Source organism: Mustela erminea, chromosome 5, assembly GCF_009829155.1.
Source record: "Mustela erminea isolate mMusErm1 chromosome 5, mMusErm1.Pri, whole genome shotgun sequence".
NCBI classification, from domain to species: Eukaryota; Metazoa; Chordata; class Mammalia; order Carnivora; family Mustelidae; genus Mustela; species Mustela erminea.
Window position 1 is genome coordinate 40,985,775 of NC_045618.1, and position 16,110 is coordinate 41,001,884.

A 16,110-nucleotide genomic window follows, 5' to 3' on the forward strand; every position below is an offset into this window, starting at 1 on the left:
ATGGCTATTATCCTAATCAGACACCATTTCAACACCTCTCCCTTCAAGTCATCCAGCCCTACAACAGGATTTATTTTCCAATAAGCGAAATCCCCGCCCGCCAACTCCGAGCCGCTTGGATAAGAGCTCTGTGGGAAACAGCAGCGACGAGGAGAGGCTATTTTGGGTGTGGGAACGCGGAGGGAGGAGGGGCGGCGCCGCCAGGCTGGGCGCGGGTGCGCGGGGAAAGCCTCCAGCTCGGGCTGCCACGGCAACCGCGTCCAGGCAACGCGCCCGGAAGCGGCTCGGGCGGCGCGCGGCGGCTCGCGCCCCCCGGGAGCCGCGAACCCGGCCGGGCCGCGCGCCGGGCCAGGCGGCAGGCGCGCGCTGATTGGACGGCGCTCCCCGCGGCGCGGGCCCGCAGCCGGGCGCCCCGCACAGCCCGCGCCAGCGGCCGCCGCACCCAGCCGCGCCGGCGAGGACATGGGCAGCCGCGGCGCGCCCGCCCCCCGCGCCGGTGAGTGCCGCGCCCCGGCCCCCCCTCCCCGGTCGGACGGGCTCCGCTCCCCGGCGGCCGGAGCTCCCTGGGACGGCCGGTAACCTTGGGGCAGCCGCCGGAGAGATAGGCTTGGGGGGCAGAGAGAGAGCTGCGCGTGGCCCATGTGACGTGCTGCCGGCGAGAGGGTTAACTGCATGCTGACGCGAGGGGATGAAGTTGGGCACGGAACGCAACTGGCATTGCATTTCTGCGGGGGCCGGGGGGAGTTGCGTGCTAGCAAACCAACAGAAGCCGGGAGGGACTGTCTGGGGGAGCTGGGGTGCTGCACATATTGCCAGGGGGTGGTGGTAAGTCAGCCGTCCCACTACTCAGAGCTGAGTGACCTTGGACAGGTTAACCTCTCTGCCTCCCCCCACCCCTTTCTCATTGAAGGGAGAGGCTTGGGCTCTTTGCGGTTCCACAGTGCTGTTGTTCCCTTGCACTGTAAGCTGAGAAAGGGTCCCAAAGTAGGGTTCTGCAGGAACAGGATCTACAGGACTCAATCATGTTTGTTAGACAAGGGGTTTCCATTAATTAGCTCTCAAAGTGGCAAGAAATGTTGCCGTTTTATGGAAGATAATGGACAGAAAACCGTGGGTGGCCCAGAGAGTGCCTTCTCAAGATGCCCAGGTTGAAACCTCTTGAGTGCTCTAAAAGTCAGGAACAAAATCAGGGTTAATCCTCCCGAGTTGTTCTTTCCTGTAGTTAATCTCATAGGAAACTTTGTATTTGAACAGGTAAAATCAAAACCCAACAGTGGCAGGCAGCAGCAAATTAAGTGAGTCATTTCTTCAGTATGCACGAGGTTTTGTGTGTGTGTGTGTGTGTGTGTGTGTGTGTGTGTGTGTTTCTGCGCGCGCGCGTGTGCGCGTGCCCGGCTGTGCTCACGCTCTCATCTTAAAGTCTGTGTATGTCAGTGATAGGAATTATTTCATAGGAGTAACCAGAAATAACGCTAGAATGATTTGAGTCCACAGGAGTGCAGCTCTCTGGGAAGCAGGGGCAGCTTGCTCTTTAAATAGTTGGGTCTGTGAAAGTAAATAGATTCTTTACTGAGAACCAAACCATCCCTAGGGTTTGCCCACTGTGTTCCGGTGGGGGCCTTGTCATGGAGTGTGTGTATTGGGAGGAAGGTACCTCTGAGACCCAGTAAGCTGTGACACCTTCTCTATTTTTAGCACTGGCTGGTGCTAAAAAGACACTCAGGCCCCTTTGTATATTCTCAGTACATAAACTTCCCTCTTCCAAGAAGAGGGGAAGGAGAAAGTACCCTGTCCCTCTCATAGGTCCTTGGGGTTGCCTCTTCTGGCTTTCTTCTCTAAATCCTTAATGTTCATTCCAATCTGATTTCATCTGTATAAAAATGTGGGCTGGGAAGACATTTTCAGTGTTAATGAATAAGCTTCTGTAAGCTTGTTTACCTGATGGTTTAATAATCTCTAATGGTTTACGTGTTAAAAATCTGATAGCATTCAGACAGAAAAATCCTTGCTGCAGGAATTCAGCCACTAAGCCCTATAAATCTTTAGTGAATCATACTTCATTACACTTGGGAACCTCGGGGACAAACTAGTCCACTTTCTCTCTCTCTAGGCCACTGGCCTTTGTGTCTCCAAACCTGCCTTTCAGTCTCTTGTTTCTCACATCCTACAGCGATACTCCTGAATTTTCATTTTTCTGCAGCTGAGCCTATCTTCCGTCCCTCCCCTAGCACCAGAGCCTGAGTGAACAGTTTCTCTCAGAATAGCCCTCTCCCGTCTCCGTCTCACCGGAGCAGGGATTGGATTTCCTGCTTCTCAGTGCTACCTCCAAACCATTAACCCGTTCACTAACAAAGTCTTCTGTTCACAAGGTCATGCTGTCTGCTCAATGCCCTATACCCTCCTTCTTATGTTCTGGATGAGTGCTTGCTAAACCTGGTGGTTTCTTAGAATGACCCAGAGTATTATGAAAAAAATGTGGCACTTTAGACTCTCTCAAACACACCAAATGAGAATCATCAAGATGGGTAAGACCTACAAATCCTTATTTTAAAAACAAACCCAAAAAGAAGAAGGAGGAGGAAGGAAGATGGGGAGAGAAAACCGAGTTCTGTGGGTGATTCTGATGTATACCCCAGTTTGGCAAGAACTTCCCTTGATGCTACAATAAAGTAACAGACAGATAAACATGAGCAACTGGCTTGGTTCTCTTCTCTACCTTGTCTCTTGCCCATGACATTGGGGTTTATATTGAGGCTCTATTAACTCATTGACCTTGAAGTTCCTCAGGGTCTTCAACTCCTATGGCCTTAATGTCCACTTAATGTCAACCACTCACATTTTGGGTTTGTTTAGTTTGGGGAATTTTTTCTACCTTCAAGATCTGGACTTTAGTCTGCTCAGCTGATTCTTTCTACTTACGGCACAGGATTTTAACCATTATTGAGGACTCTGGTCCCTTAATTGCTTGCTGTTCCAATCCCCTTATGGCTCCGTTTCTCCGCTTGGAGTCTAGATGTTGCCAGCCATTTCTGTTCTGTCTGGAATCCTGGAATCTTTATTCTTAACATATTGAGCTTCTCATATTCCAGTCCTCAATCCAAAATCACCCTCATTATCTACTTTTTCTTCTCTCAGCCTGCCAAGTTATCCAGGAGAAAGTCACAAAGACCTGTGGACTGGTTCCACTGCAAATTTATGCTGGCTCTAATTTCACCTAGGTCTTGCTTTTCTATGGAAAAAAAAAAATCCATCTTTTATTAACTCACGACTGCATTCCTTTAGAGGTTGTGCCAGATCTTCCCATTTCTTACACTTCCAGTCAGCTTCCTTTCAGCAGCCCTTTTTCACTAAGAGATGAAGGATGTCCACATCCTGGTTTACTGCCCTCTGCCTCCGTATAAGCTGTCATTGTACCTACCTTACCACCCCATACATTTTTCTTTCTTTTTTTTTTTTTTTTAAGATTTTATTTATTTATTGGAGAGAGAGAGAGCACAAGCAAGGTGAGGGACAGAGGGAGAAGCAGACTCCCTGCTGAGCAGGGAGCCCACTAAGGGGCTCGATCCCAGGACTCAGGATCATGACCTGAGTCTAAGGCAGACATTTAACTGACTGAGCCACTCAGGCTCCCCCCAAACATTTTTCTTTACCCATCTTTGTCCTTCTTTATTTCCTCTTTCTGTGAGGCAAAAACATGTCTACAAGTCCCCTCCCCATAATTAACCCATATATACTGCACACTCTCCATTCTCTGGACTTCTGCCCTTCCTTCTTGCCTCATGAGAGAGCTTGCTTTGTCTGTTATTCCCTCTCTTCAGCTTTTTTGGTCCCTCCTTACTCTGCCCAACTCTCACCCCACCGTATGTGCAAGTCATCTTTCTCATAATAAAAGAAACTGCTATAGTCCCAACTCTGTCCACTAGAACTTTCGGTGATGTTGGAAATATCTTGTACCTGCGCTGTCCAGTGTGATTGTCACTGGCCACAGTGTGACTACTGAGCATGTGAAATGTGGCTAATGTGACTGAGGAGCGCAATTTCCAGTTTTTGTTAATTTTTATTAAGATTTTTAATTTATTTACGAGAGAAAGAGAGAGAGCGCGAGCGTGCGTGCACACATTAGTAGGGGCAGAAGCAAAGGGAGAGGGATAAGTAGACTTCGCACTGAGCAGGTAGCCGGATGTGGGGCTGAATCCCAGGACCCTGAGGTTATGACTTGAGCCGAAGGCAGACACCTTAACCTTAACCAACTGAGCCACCCAGGTGGCCTAGGTTTTTGTTAATTTTAAATTCATTTCAAGAGCACATGGGGCAAAGGCTCCAGTGTCTGGCAGTGTCATGTGCACCCTGCTGCCGGGTTCTGCCGTCTTCTGGGTTTCCCTCCTCCGACTGCCCACTCACTTGTCTGGCCCCACCCTCACCTTTGTGCTGAAACTGCTTTCTTGTGGAGCTCCCGCAGTGGTGTCCTGGTGGCAGAGCTGAGGCCTGTTTCTGTCTTTCCCTCCTTGATCTGCCCTGCCGCCTGCTGCCTGGATCTCTCTCTTCCCTTGTCTCCGTGTCACCGGTTATCCACCAGCAGCTCAATCCTCTTTACCTCCTGTTTCCCCCAGACTTCCGGACGGGATTCTGGGGGGTCTTCTCCTTGGCGTTCTTCCCTTCCTCTGCTGACCTCCTGCCTTCTCCCTGTCCCAGCTGTCAACTCACCTTGCGGCTGACGTTAGTTGTCATTGGGTGGTTGTCCTGGGCATTACTGGGCGTCGCGACTGACCCGTTCCCTGTCCTTTCGTCCCCTTCCACGTCTGTGGGGCACATACTCCCGTCATTCCTGTTATGCAGGTGAAGAACTTGGAGGAGAGAGGAATGAAAGTAACCTAAGTCAGTGACTGGTTGTGAAGGGGCAGACCTGAGAAAGGAATCCCGGCACTCTGACCGGAGAGCCTACTTTCACCAGGCTTTCCCTACGCCTCCAGAGGCCTTCAGAGCTGCATTTTGAGCCTACCTTCTCCCAAATCCCATTTGGAATCTGATACCCAGAAGCCCAACTGTTCGGTCTCTAAACAGCTCCTTGTCATGGCTTCCTTAAATCACTTTCCCCTTTTTAACTTTTTATTATGAAATAATGCAGATTTACGGAAGAGTTGCAAGAATAACTTAATAATTTGCATCTTTAACCCAAATTCTACAAATATTAACTATTTGCCCCACTTGCTTTATCCTTCTCTTTCGTGCTCTCTCTCCACACACATAGACATGCGTGCGCGCGCACACACACACACACACACACACACTCATGCATGCACACATACATATGTTGTTGTAGTTTTTCAGAGCCTTTTCAGAGTTAAGCTGTAGACATAATGCCCCTTTACCTACCTCCCCCAGTACTTCAGTGTTGTTTCCTAAAAAACAGGACATTTCAGGGCACCTGGGTGGCTTAGTGGGTTAAGCCTTTGCCTTCCGCTCAGGTCATGATCCCAGGGTCCTGGGATTGAGCCCCTCACCGGGCTCTCTGCTCAGCAGGGAGCCTGCTTCCTCCTCTCTCTCTCTGCCTGCCTCCCTGCCTACTTGTGATCTCTCTCTGTCAAATAAATAAATAAAATCTTTACAATAAAATAAAATAAAAAAATAAAATAAAACAAGGACATTCCTTGCATAACGAGAGTCCAAAATCGAGACATTGCCATTGATTCCATACTGTTGTCTAATCTACAGACCTTACTCGCTTGTCCCCAGTAGCCCTAATAATGTCCTTCATAGTAGAAGAGGAGGAACAAATCTTTAAATCTTTAGCTGTGTTTGTTGTCATGCCTCTTTAATCTCCTTTCGTCTGGATGGTTCCTAAGTTGTCCTTGGACTTGTTGTCCTCGGACTTGACACTTTGGAAGGGGGCAGGCTGATATTTTGTACGGTATCCTTTAACGGGGGTTTGCCTGGAGCTTCTCACGGTGGATTTCGGGAGGCATCCCACAGGGCAACAGTGTGCCCCTCTCACTGCCTTCGCTAATGATTTCCATGCCTGTCACCGTCCTCTGTGACCCGCGCTTGATCCCGCGGCTCATTCTCACTTCTCTTCGCCACCCTCCCACATGCAGCTGACCGCTGAGCGTTGAGGTGCTCCCTGCAAGGTCTCCCTCAGCAGCTCCGCTTCCTTTCTGTTCCTACCGCCTCCCTCTGCCCACGATCCCAGCGGCCCTCCACCAGGAGCCCCTGCGCTGGGAATTTCCACAAGGCAGCGCTTCCTCTACTTTGCCCTCTCTCCACACTTTCTCCTGCTGCCCTGTGTTTCCTTAACTCATCCCTTTTGAATGCCCAACAGTTGGCACTGGTCCTGCCTTCGGCCCAAAGGTGAGGCCTGGTTTGTGCCCCTCACGCAGCAGGTACCAGCCTCTCTACTCTTCCCTGTCGGCGTGAAGCTCTGGAGTAGGAGCTTTGTCTCGTTCAGCACTGTCGAGGCTCAATGAGTATTTGCTGACTGGACTCATTTCCTTGATGAAATCATTTCGCGAACTGCGCAGAGTGATCTTAGAGTTGTCTGCTAGCATCTGGTACGTGATGGTGGGTGGGAGCCCCATGCCTTGCTCTGGGAGTCAGGTAGATGGGGGTTTCAAACTAGGGCCTTTTAGCAAACCGACAGGTAATTTGAAAAGGTACTAACGTGTTGTAAGTGGAGTAAGTGATTTTCCCCTAATGACACCTGAACCTGGTGTGTATGTGTCAAGACAAAGAAATGGCACATTTGATTAAAAAAAGAGAGTAGAGAAAGCTAACATAGCATATTAAAAATGGCCCATCTATTCCTTCACACCCCAAATGAGCAGCTGCATGTGTGAGAAGCAGTTTCTCAGGCTCCCATCCTCCCTGGGAGCCCTCGGACCACCTGTTTCTCTCCTCTTCATTGTCTGGCTGCCTCTCCCTCCACGCCTGGCCCACGGCACTGCCTTTCCGCCTTCACTCCTGCCCCCCTTCTCCCTTGTTTCTCCTTCTGCCCGTTCCTTTCTCTTAATACCTCTTCTGCTTTCATCCCTTTCTCTGTCTGCATTATTTTCCTTTTTGATTTGTTGGGTGTGGTTTTAGGTTCCATGAATTTTAAATATAAAAGCAGGTGAAAAAAGATAAAAGAGTGTTTTTGTTTTTGTTTTTACTCTTCAGTGGTCTTCTGTTGATTCCTTCCCCAGCCCCCACCATGACTCAGTGGCTCTTGGTATTTTAAAAACATAGCAGAGATTATAAAATGGTTTATTCGGTTACCTTTCTGGCCCACCAGGCAAGTTCCTGGGAATGTGCTGGTTGACAGACACCAAAAGGCCTGAATTTCTCAGTCTCTGCTAAAGCAAAATTGGTATTTGAAGTCAGTCATCAGATCGTCGGGTGGTGAGCTGTTGAGATTGTTGGAATGACAGTATTTCGGCTCAAGGCGTGCCTGTGCTTGCTGGCCGGTGGTCAGCTTTCTTCTCATTCTTAAGAGAATGCTTTTGTGCAGATGACATCTTCTCTGGCAAAAGTAGCTACAGAAGCGAAGGCAAGAGATTCTGCTGCTTAGCCGAGTGGGGCTTACATACAAAGTGTGTTTATGTGGGAGAGAATGTGTGGGGGTTGCTTTCACATTATGGAATTCTTAAAATTGTTTAACCGGGAAGATGTTATTCAGAAACCCCTGGTGACTTCAGCTTGTTTTTTTTGTTGATTTCAGATTTCTTTTTTCCACATTTTTAATTATCTCTGGAAGAGCACAGGAGTCCTCCCCTGCTCTCTCCAAAATAGTTATAAAATTAATGCACTGAAGTCAAGTTGTTACTCCAAATAAAAGAGTCTCTCATAGACTCTTGTGTTCAGCAGAGAAGTCCAGCCCCCTCCTGCTGTGTGTGAGAGAAAGGGCAGGAGCTGGAGGCTGGATCTTTCTCCCATGGCCACATTCTTAGCTTTTCAGAGATGCATGTAGGATAGAACCCGAATTCTGTCTACAGACACAGTCATGCCTGCCTTCCAGCGGTCCTTGGTGCATCTGGGGGTGTAGGTAATTTAGTAGGTAGAAAGTTTACACCAGCCTTTAGTAATATATTTTTTTTTCTGTTCTAGCTGTTGCCTTTGTCAGGTTCCCTTTTTAACATTCAGTAATGTGTCTTCTCTAATGCTAGAAAGAAAGTTGCCAAATATAGCTGTTGAGCATAATAAAACACCCTGAAAGTAATATTAAGACACTTCTTTTTGGTGTGGGTGCCCGTGCGCACTGCAGGGCAGCCTAAAGGAGTCTGCCAGGCTCACAGCTGGAGGGGATCTTGAGTCAGCCATCGCTCTGTCATCTGGGCAGAGCAACTCAGTAATTAAAACGATGGGCCTTACCAAATTAGAAGAACAAGCCAATGAGCAAATATTTCCGAGTGTCTGTGAAGAGGTGCTGTGCTGGGCTTCACAGGGGTTACAGGTGCTGATGGTAGGGTGTCCCTATGGCCCCAAAGTAGCTCAGCTGGAGAGACATAATCCATGAAAAGTTCAAATAACAATAGAAGATTTAAATAGCATTTCAAAAATGGCTGTTATTAATAGATGGGAACAAAAACCAATCTGTTTTTGCAAGGTTCACCTAAAAACGTTAACATCGTTCTAAGGTGGGAGAATGGGTTAAAGCCATACCGGTGGCCATTCCTCGGGTTCTAGGGGTTTGTATGATTCCAATCCATTCCCATCTGGACCAGAGGCCACATATATGTTACAGATTTTCCGGATTGCCTCAGTTATTTAGCGAGCCTTGCACTTGCTGGCAGCCACAATCCATGTTTTGAGCATTTGGAAGGTTTTTTTGTTTGTTTGGTTTTGGTTTGTTGGTTGGTTTTTTTTTTTTTTTTTTTTTAAGATTTATTTATTTATTTGACAGACAGAGATCACAAGTAGGCAGAGAGGCAGGCAGAGAGAGAGTGGGGGAAGCAGGCTCCCCGCTGAGCAGAGAACCCAACTCGGGGCTCAATTCCAGGACCCCAGGATCATGACCTGAGCCAAAGGCAGAGGCTTTAACCCACTGAGCCACCCAGGTGCCCCTGTTTGTTTGGTTTTAATGGGTCAGAAATACAGCCACTTTTCCCCTCAGCAAAGGGGAAAGAGAACAAGTTTTGCAAAGTAGAATTAAGGTCATTTTCACAAAAGGCATTAGAGATAGTTGCCTTGGGACCCTGTGGAGGGACTCGCGCTGTCCTGTGGAGGGACGTGAGACTTTTGGGATGCCATGCTGGGGGCTCCCACCAACGGCAGCCATTGGACCTGTGTGCAACACCTGAGTCCCAACGTAAGGGCAGTCCAGGGCTCTGATGAAAGCTTCAGCGAGCGTACTGGGCTCAAGCCTCATGATGTGCCCACAGGGGAATGGGGCTTGGGGAATCATTCACAGGAAACCAGGAGCTATTGTTTGATGAGTATAGAGTTTTGGTTTGGGAAGATGAAAAAGTTCTAGAGATCTTTATATCTCTAGATATAGATCTTTATATCTTCTAGAACTCTAGATATAAAGATTTCTAGAACTAGATTTCTAGAGATAGAAAGTTAACACTACTGTAGTGCACACTTACATTTTTTAAAGATGATAAATCTTGTGTTACCTGTTTTTAACCACAGGAGAAAAAAAAAAAAGCCTGTAAAACTTATTTTACCTGAACCATAGCATAACCTTTAAACCCAGAATCAGGCTTATCTCTTGATTTTGATAACTATACATGGGCAGTTTCTGGTTTTTTTATTTTGTTTTGTTTTGTTTTTGTTCATTGGCGCTTTCTTTTCCTCAAGAAGTTTGTATTTAGATTTTTGTCATTGTGAAAGCAACATACTTATTAAAGTATTTTCAAAATAAGGAAAAGTGGAATAAAAATGTACCCAATGCCACTATTTATATTTTGATTTATGTCTTTATGTTGTTTTAAGAAAATAGTATTATAATAGTACTTCTAGTACTGGAACCCCTGCTCTACTCTGCTCAGGACAGTTGAGGGACTTATGGGTTGCTGGAGTATTGTAGAATTGGAAAGAAATGTCCGGGTGTGTCAGGTAAGATTAATTTGCTATTGACCTAAGGTGTCCAGAGAAGGATATTTTGATATGAGGACACCCAGTGTCTTAGACGCTGTGTAAGGCCTTATAACATTCCCTCCTTTGGTGACTTACCCAGATTTCTCCAGATCCACCTCATAACCATAATGCCATTTCCATGCTCAAATGTGCCAGCTCAGTACATTTCTTGCAAGGATGGCTCGTCTATTCACCCAAATGCTGTCCAGGTTTAGGGAGAGGGAGCTGGTCTATTAAGAAGAACACAGAGTGTTTTATAAGACTTATTTGTGCCGTTTGTGCTGTTTCATTTTCTTTGCACATAATGTGGTGGCATTCTCTCAATCTGAGCCCTGTGATTGATTTATGGAAGGCTCCTGCTGTTATCAGTGGTATCTTTTCGGCCATTTTTATCAATCTAATACTTTGGCTTTGGAATTAGTCGTCCCTGGCTGCAGTTGCATGGCCTTCTTCCTCCTCCTTGTACTGAAAACAAATGATTTACCTAGATACCAGCTATTCACATCACAGAGCAGTGCCAGCAGTTTGGCACTCAAGGAGGTGTCCATTCATGGAGGCAGAGCCCTGTGGTGGGTCAGTTCAGAGATGGGAGGAAGGCAGATAAGGGTGGCCTGTGCTGGGGTGCTTGGGTGGCTCAGTCGTTAAGGGTCTGCCTTCTGTTGGGGTCATGATCCTGGGGTCCTAGGATCAAGCCCCACTTTGGGCTTTCAGCTCAGTGGGAAGCCTGCTTCTCTCTCACCTTCTTCCACTCCCCTGCTTGTGTTGCCTCTCTCTCTGACATATAAATAAATAAAATCTTAAAAAAAAAGCATGGCCAGTGCTCACAGAGGGGTAGTAGTTTCCTTGTCCTTGACGGTTCCATCCACCTCCATAGGCCCAGGGTCAAGTGAGCTCCTCACCTTGGGGAGGAAGAGTAGAAAGAGAGGGGAGTATGGCAGAGGTAGACCTTAAAAAATTGGCCTTTTAAACTCAAGTTAAAATGTTTGTACCATCTATATTGTGGTGCCAAGGAGCAAAGCTCTGGTTTCCAGGCTCTGATTATGGTTTTATATAGTGCTATAAATCCTTTTTCAAATCTTATTCTTTAAAAAAAACTTAGCATTATAGCTGGCATATAAATATTTTTTATGTTACTTCATAGTCTTTGTAACCATTATTTTAAATGGTTTTTGATATTCTCTTGAGTGGGTGTGCCGTGCTTTAATTAACTGCTCTTTTATGGTTGGACACTTAACCAATAGCCATTTATAGGAATATTAACATTTAGATAAGATCACATGTTAAGTATGGATGAAATGCCTTAGGGCCAGGGATCTGATGAAGATTAGCTACTGTTCTCATTTCACGGTCCTCAGAAAGTCTAGGGCAAGATTGAGTTCTGAGTGTGTGTGCTGGGGAGACTAACACTTTGACTTCCTTCCACTTCATAGTCTTTACATGATTATTTGTTTGTTTTAAAGATTTTATTTGTCCAAGAGTGAGTGAGTGAGAGAGAGCGAGAGCGAGAGAGCACAAGCAGGGGGAGCAGCCGGCAGAGGGAGAAGCAGGCTTCCTGCTGAGCAAGGATGTGGGACTTGATCCCAGGACCCTGGGATCCTGATCTGAGCTGGAGGCAGATGCTTAACCGACTGAGCCACTTTATTTTTAAGTAGAGGTGGAAAGAAGTAATTTTTTTTTTAATGATACAATGAAAAATTAAGAAGTAAAACATCATACATTTAGTTGGAAGTGTCTGTATCCATATGTCTGATCCCTCTGTCACTCAGAGACAAATATGACTCTGATCTGGTGTCTTCCATGCTCGTCTTTCAATTTACAGATTTGGCATATTGACTTGACATATTTTAAACCTTTATAAAAAGATCATTAGGTGTCCATATGCTTCTTCAGCTTGCTTTTTGACAATGTATTTGTGAGATTCATTCACATTGAGACTTGTAACACTAATCCATTTATCTCCACAATGGGTGGTTCTTCATTGCATGAATGTGTCATGCTTTATTCATCCTTTTGCCTGATGATGGGTGTTCAGTGCACACCCCCCCAGCCACCACCTACTTTTTTGCTCTTAGAAATAATGCTGCCTTGAGTATTCTTGTAAATGTCTCTTTGTGAACATGTTTGAGAGGGCTTTTTTGGTTTTGTTTTATTTCTTAGCAGTGGAATCATTGGGTCACGGAGTTTGCACATCTTCAGCTTTACTAGATACTGAAGATTGCCTTCCAGAGGAGTGGTACTGATTCACATTCCCATCTGGTGTTCCTCGTGTTCCATATATATTCCCGTCAATACCCGATCTTGCCACGCTTGATTTTTGCCATTCTGACGGGGTGAAACGGCATCCCTTGCAATCTGATCTCTTGTGGCAAATTAGATTTATTTTATGATTTGTTTCCATTTGTTTCTACAATGTTAGAAAAAAACTTGTTAAATTTCTTATTCGTTCTTTAATGTATTTATTGAGATTCTTTAAAAGTAAAATAACCATTTAGAAATTTAGTAAAAGACTTAAACATTAGATTATAAAATCAATAATCTCTTCGCAGTGAGCAGAACTACAGAATCCCGGGTGACTACAGCTGCCGACTGAGGACAGGGGACTGCCACTTGACTGGTCTCTGCCGTATTCTGTGGGTTAGGAGCAAGTCATACGTACCACCACATTCAAGGGGAGGGGATCACACAGATATGGACTCCAGGAGGCAGAGATCATGGGGGCTCCTTACATACTAGTCTGTCCCCCACAGCAGGTACCATGTTGGGATCCTCATGTTTCAGTGTCAAGTTTCACGTCTCAGGTTTCGATGTTTAGCACTGCTATGGCAATCAGAGACAGATTTTGGGAGACAGACTCACACAAGTCTGGTTCCCATCACAGTGAGAAAAGTAGCTGGCAGACTGGGGCTTGTGCTGCTTCTCGCATGTTCTACTTTTACACACATCCACACAGGAGGCTAAATGATACGCTTGGTGAATTTGGGCTCAGGGCAAGAGGAGTGAGCAGGAATACCTTGGGGGCTAATGGCCTTGGACCATGAGAACTTAATACATCCCTCTCCATCACAGAACCCTTCCTGCGGCCCCAGATTCTCAGGTTGCTGGAAACACTGATAAATTTTTCCTCTTTAAACTCTGCTTTTACTGGATATGCTGTGTATACCATCCCTCTTTCTGGTTGCGCATTCATTCTCTAGTCAGAATATAATTCAGTTGATTAAAGTCAACATTAGGAAATGTCTTCATTTCTGTCATCTGTCCTTGAGATTCATTGATCCAGTAAATATTCATTGATCATCAGTGTGCCAGGTGCTTGGAATAAAGCTGTGGACAATTCAGCTCTTCATGGAGCCCACAGTATAGAGCCAAAGACGGACCTTGAACCAGTAATCACAAATATGATGACCGCTTGCTCTGTTTTACTTGTGAGTGTTAGCAGTATCTTGGATTGTTCTTACAGATCTGCTGATTTCATCCCTTCTTGATTCTTTAGATGTCATTGTCAGAGTCGCACTTTATTTATTTATTTATTTGAAAGAGAGAGAGAGAGAGAGAAACCACAAGCAGGGAGAGCAGCAGGCAGAGGGAGAGGGAGAAGCAGGTTCCCAGCTAAGCAGGGAGCCTGACATGGGGCTCAGTCCCAGGACCTTGGCATCATGACCTGAGCTGAAGGTAAATGCTTAACCGAATGAGCCACCCAGATCCCCTAGAGTCTCACTTTAACCTCAATTTTGGAAGTAGCTTGCACTCTGCCCCTCAAACTTTTATACTACCTGAATTATCTCATAAAAGAAAGGAAAGGAAAGGAAAATTGAGACCAAAAATTTGAACTAAATCATGATTTAAAATAACATTTCTGTGTAAATGTTCATCAGTAAGGAGCTGCCTAACAATTTGGTATATCCGTGCACTGTAATATTATGCGGCATTAAAAATCATGATGTGTCTTTATATATGGAAAGATGTTCATGATACAGTGCCGATTAGGGAATGCGGGGCACACATGCTATAGAGTATGACTTTATTTTTTTCAAAAAGGAAAATGTATCCTGGGGAAAGATCTTTAAAAAAAAATGTAAATCAATACATTAACATCAATTTCTGAGGCTTAATTTTCACTTTGTTCTTTATGCCTTTATGTAGAGCTTAAATTTTAATCACAGAAAGCATTTTTCAGTTTAAGAAAAGGTGTTTCTTAAAATGTTTCAAATTTCCTCATACGAAGATGTGTGTTGCAAATTGTTCTTTGCACATGTGTGCCTGATTGAAAAACACGAGTGACAGCAAGACTTCACTGTAGATGTACCCTCACCAGCGGAATAGCCTTGGCCAAATGAAAGGGTTAAAGCAGATGCCCGTCATTTCCCCACTAGTGCCACCCAGGAAACCATAGGATACCTCCTTAAACAAATGGGTACTATTTGCTGGACCATTTATACAAGATGTTATTTTAATTTAATTTTTTTAAAAATATTTTATTTATTTATTTGAAAGACAGAGATCACAAGTAGGCAGAGAGGTAGGCAGAGAGAGAGGAAGGGAAGCAGGCTCCATGCTGAGCAGAGAGCCTGATGTGGGGCTCGATCCCAGGACTCTGGGATCATGACCTGAGCTGAAGGCAGAGGCTTCAACCCACTGAGCCACCCAGGCACCCCTAACGTGTTATTTTTAAAAAGAGATGTGTTTTCTATCAGATGTGCATTTGCCAGGGAAGGGAAAGGAACCAGCCCTTCCTGGGAGCTTTTGGAGTGCCCTAAGGCCAGACAGGGTTGTCGATTCCCTGTAGTCCTCCTGTGGGGTAATGCCTGGGTGAGGAAGAGGCAGAGGAAGAGGCAGAGGCCCAAGTTCAAATCCCTGCGTGTGGTTGGGCCAGTTCCTGAACCTTTCTAAGTCTGTTTCCGCTGTGTAAACGGTGATGGTAAGAGCATTCCTTCGCCAACTGTGAGGATGAATTCGACGAATGCCCCAGAGTATGCTCCGGAGTGTCGGACAGGGGTTAGCACTTGTTGAGAGTGAGCAGCTATTATGTATGAGGTCCCCAGGCCAACAAGCTAAGGCCAGCCTGCTAAGCTCACAGCTGGGAAGCCAGCCTTTAAATAAGGGTCTTTCTGACCTCACTGACCTCACAGTGCTTTCCAGTGCTGGACAAGTGTACCTGCGGCTGCACAAAGTGGGAGGAGGAGAGGCGGGGAGAGCACAGTCAGGACGGGGAAGGGGAATGGACAGTGGGAATGCCTGGCTAAGAAAATGGAAGGGGCAAAGGAAAATGCAGGGGGAGCCCTGAGGTGTAGGAAAAGGAAGTGGAGAGGCCAGCGCAGTGGGAAAAGCAAGAGGGAGGAGAGAGGAAGGCAGAAGCTCCTCCCCAGGCCCTGCCCTCCCCAGCCGAGTTCCTGGTCCTGGGACCTCTCCTCGCTTCTGACCCTCCCTCAGCTTGCCTTTCCCGTTCCCAGCCCTGGTCCAGTCACCCGTCTGCCCCAGCGCTGCCCAGGATGGAGTCCAAGCCCTGAGCGTGGGACAGAGCTACGTTAGAGCACGATTCCCACCCACCTGTCTTTCTAGGCACACCTTCCGCTGTTCTCTGTTCTCTCTCCTTTCCCTTTATTTTTAACTATGAGAAAATAGACTTTTCCCCCTACCACCAGATTACAACCACTTTATTCATAAGTGCTTTGCTATTTTTTTTTAAAATTCTGACACCTAGCAGAACCCATCAGTACTGTATTTTGATAGTAAAATGAAAAACTAACTTAATTTTTACATGATTGACATTGAATTTTTCTGAAAGTTAAAACTGCCATTAGCAAAAATCATGTGTCATTTCACATTTGATGATACTGGAGGTATTTCTACCCAGTGTCATCTTACTTTATTTTTCAAAAGATGTATTTATTTTAGAGAGCAGGGAGGGGACAGAGGGAGAGAGAGAATCCAAGCAGACTTCCCACTGAGTGCAGAGCCCAAAACCGGGCTCTGGATACCCCATGAATATAATGACCCGAGCCAAAATCAAGAGCAGATGCTTAACCACCTGAGCCACCCAGGTGCCCTTAGTGTCATCTTACT

The 16,110-nt window shown here is 46.1% G+C and overlaps 1 protein-coding gene across 1 annotated transcript in view; it reads left to right on the top strand.

Annotated features, from left to right (window-relative positions):
* Window positions 1–401: 401 nt before the first annotated feature.
* Window positions 402–16,110, top strand: part of FAM81A (family with sequence similarity 81 member A) — a 78,820-nt gene continuing 63,111 nt past the window's right edge. The window contains exon 1 of the mRNA XM_032342704.1: window positions 402–496. The gene's annotated coding sequence lies outside the window, so the exon portion shown is untranslated. The remainder of the gene's footprint in view (window positions 497–16,110) is intronic.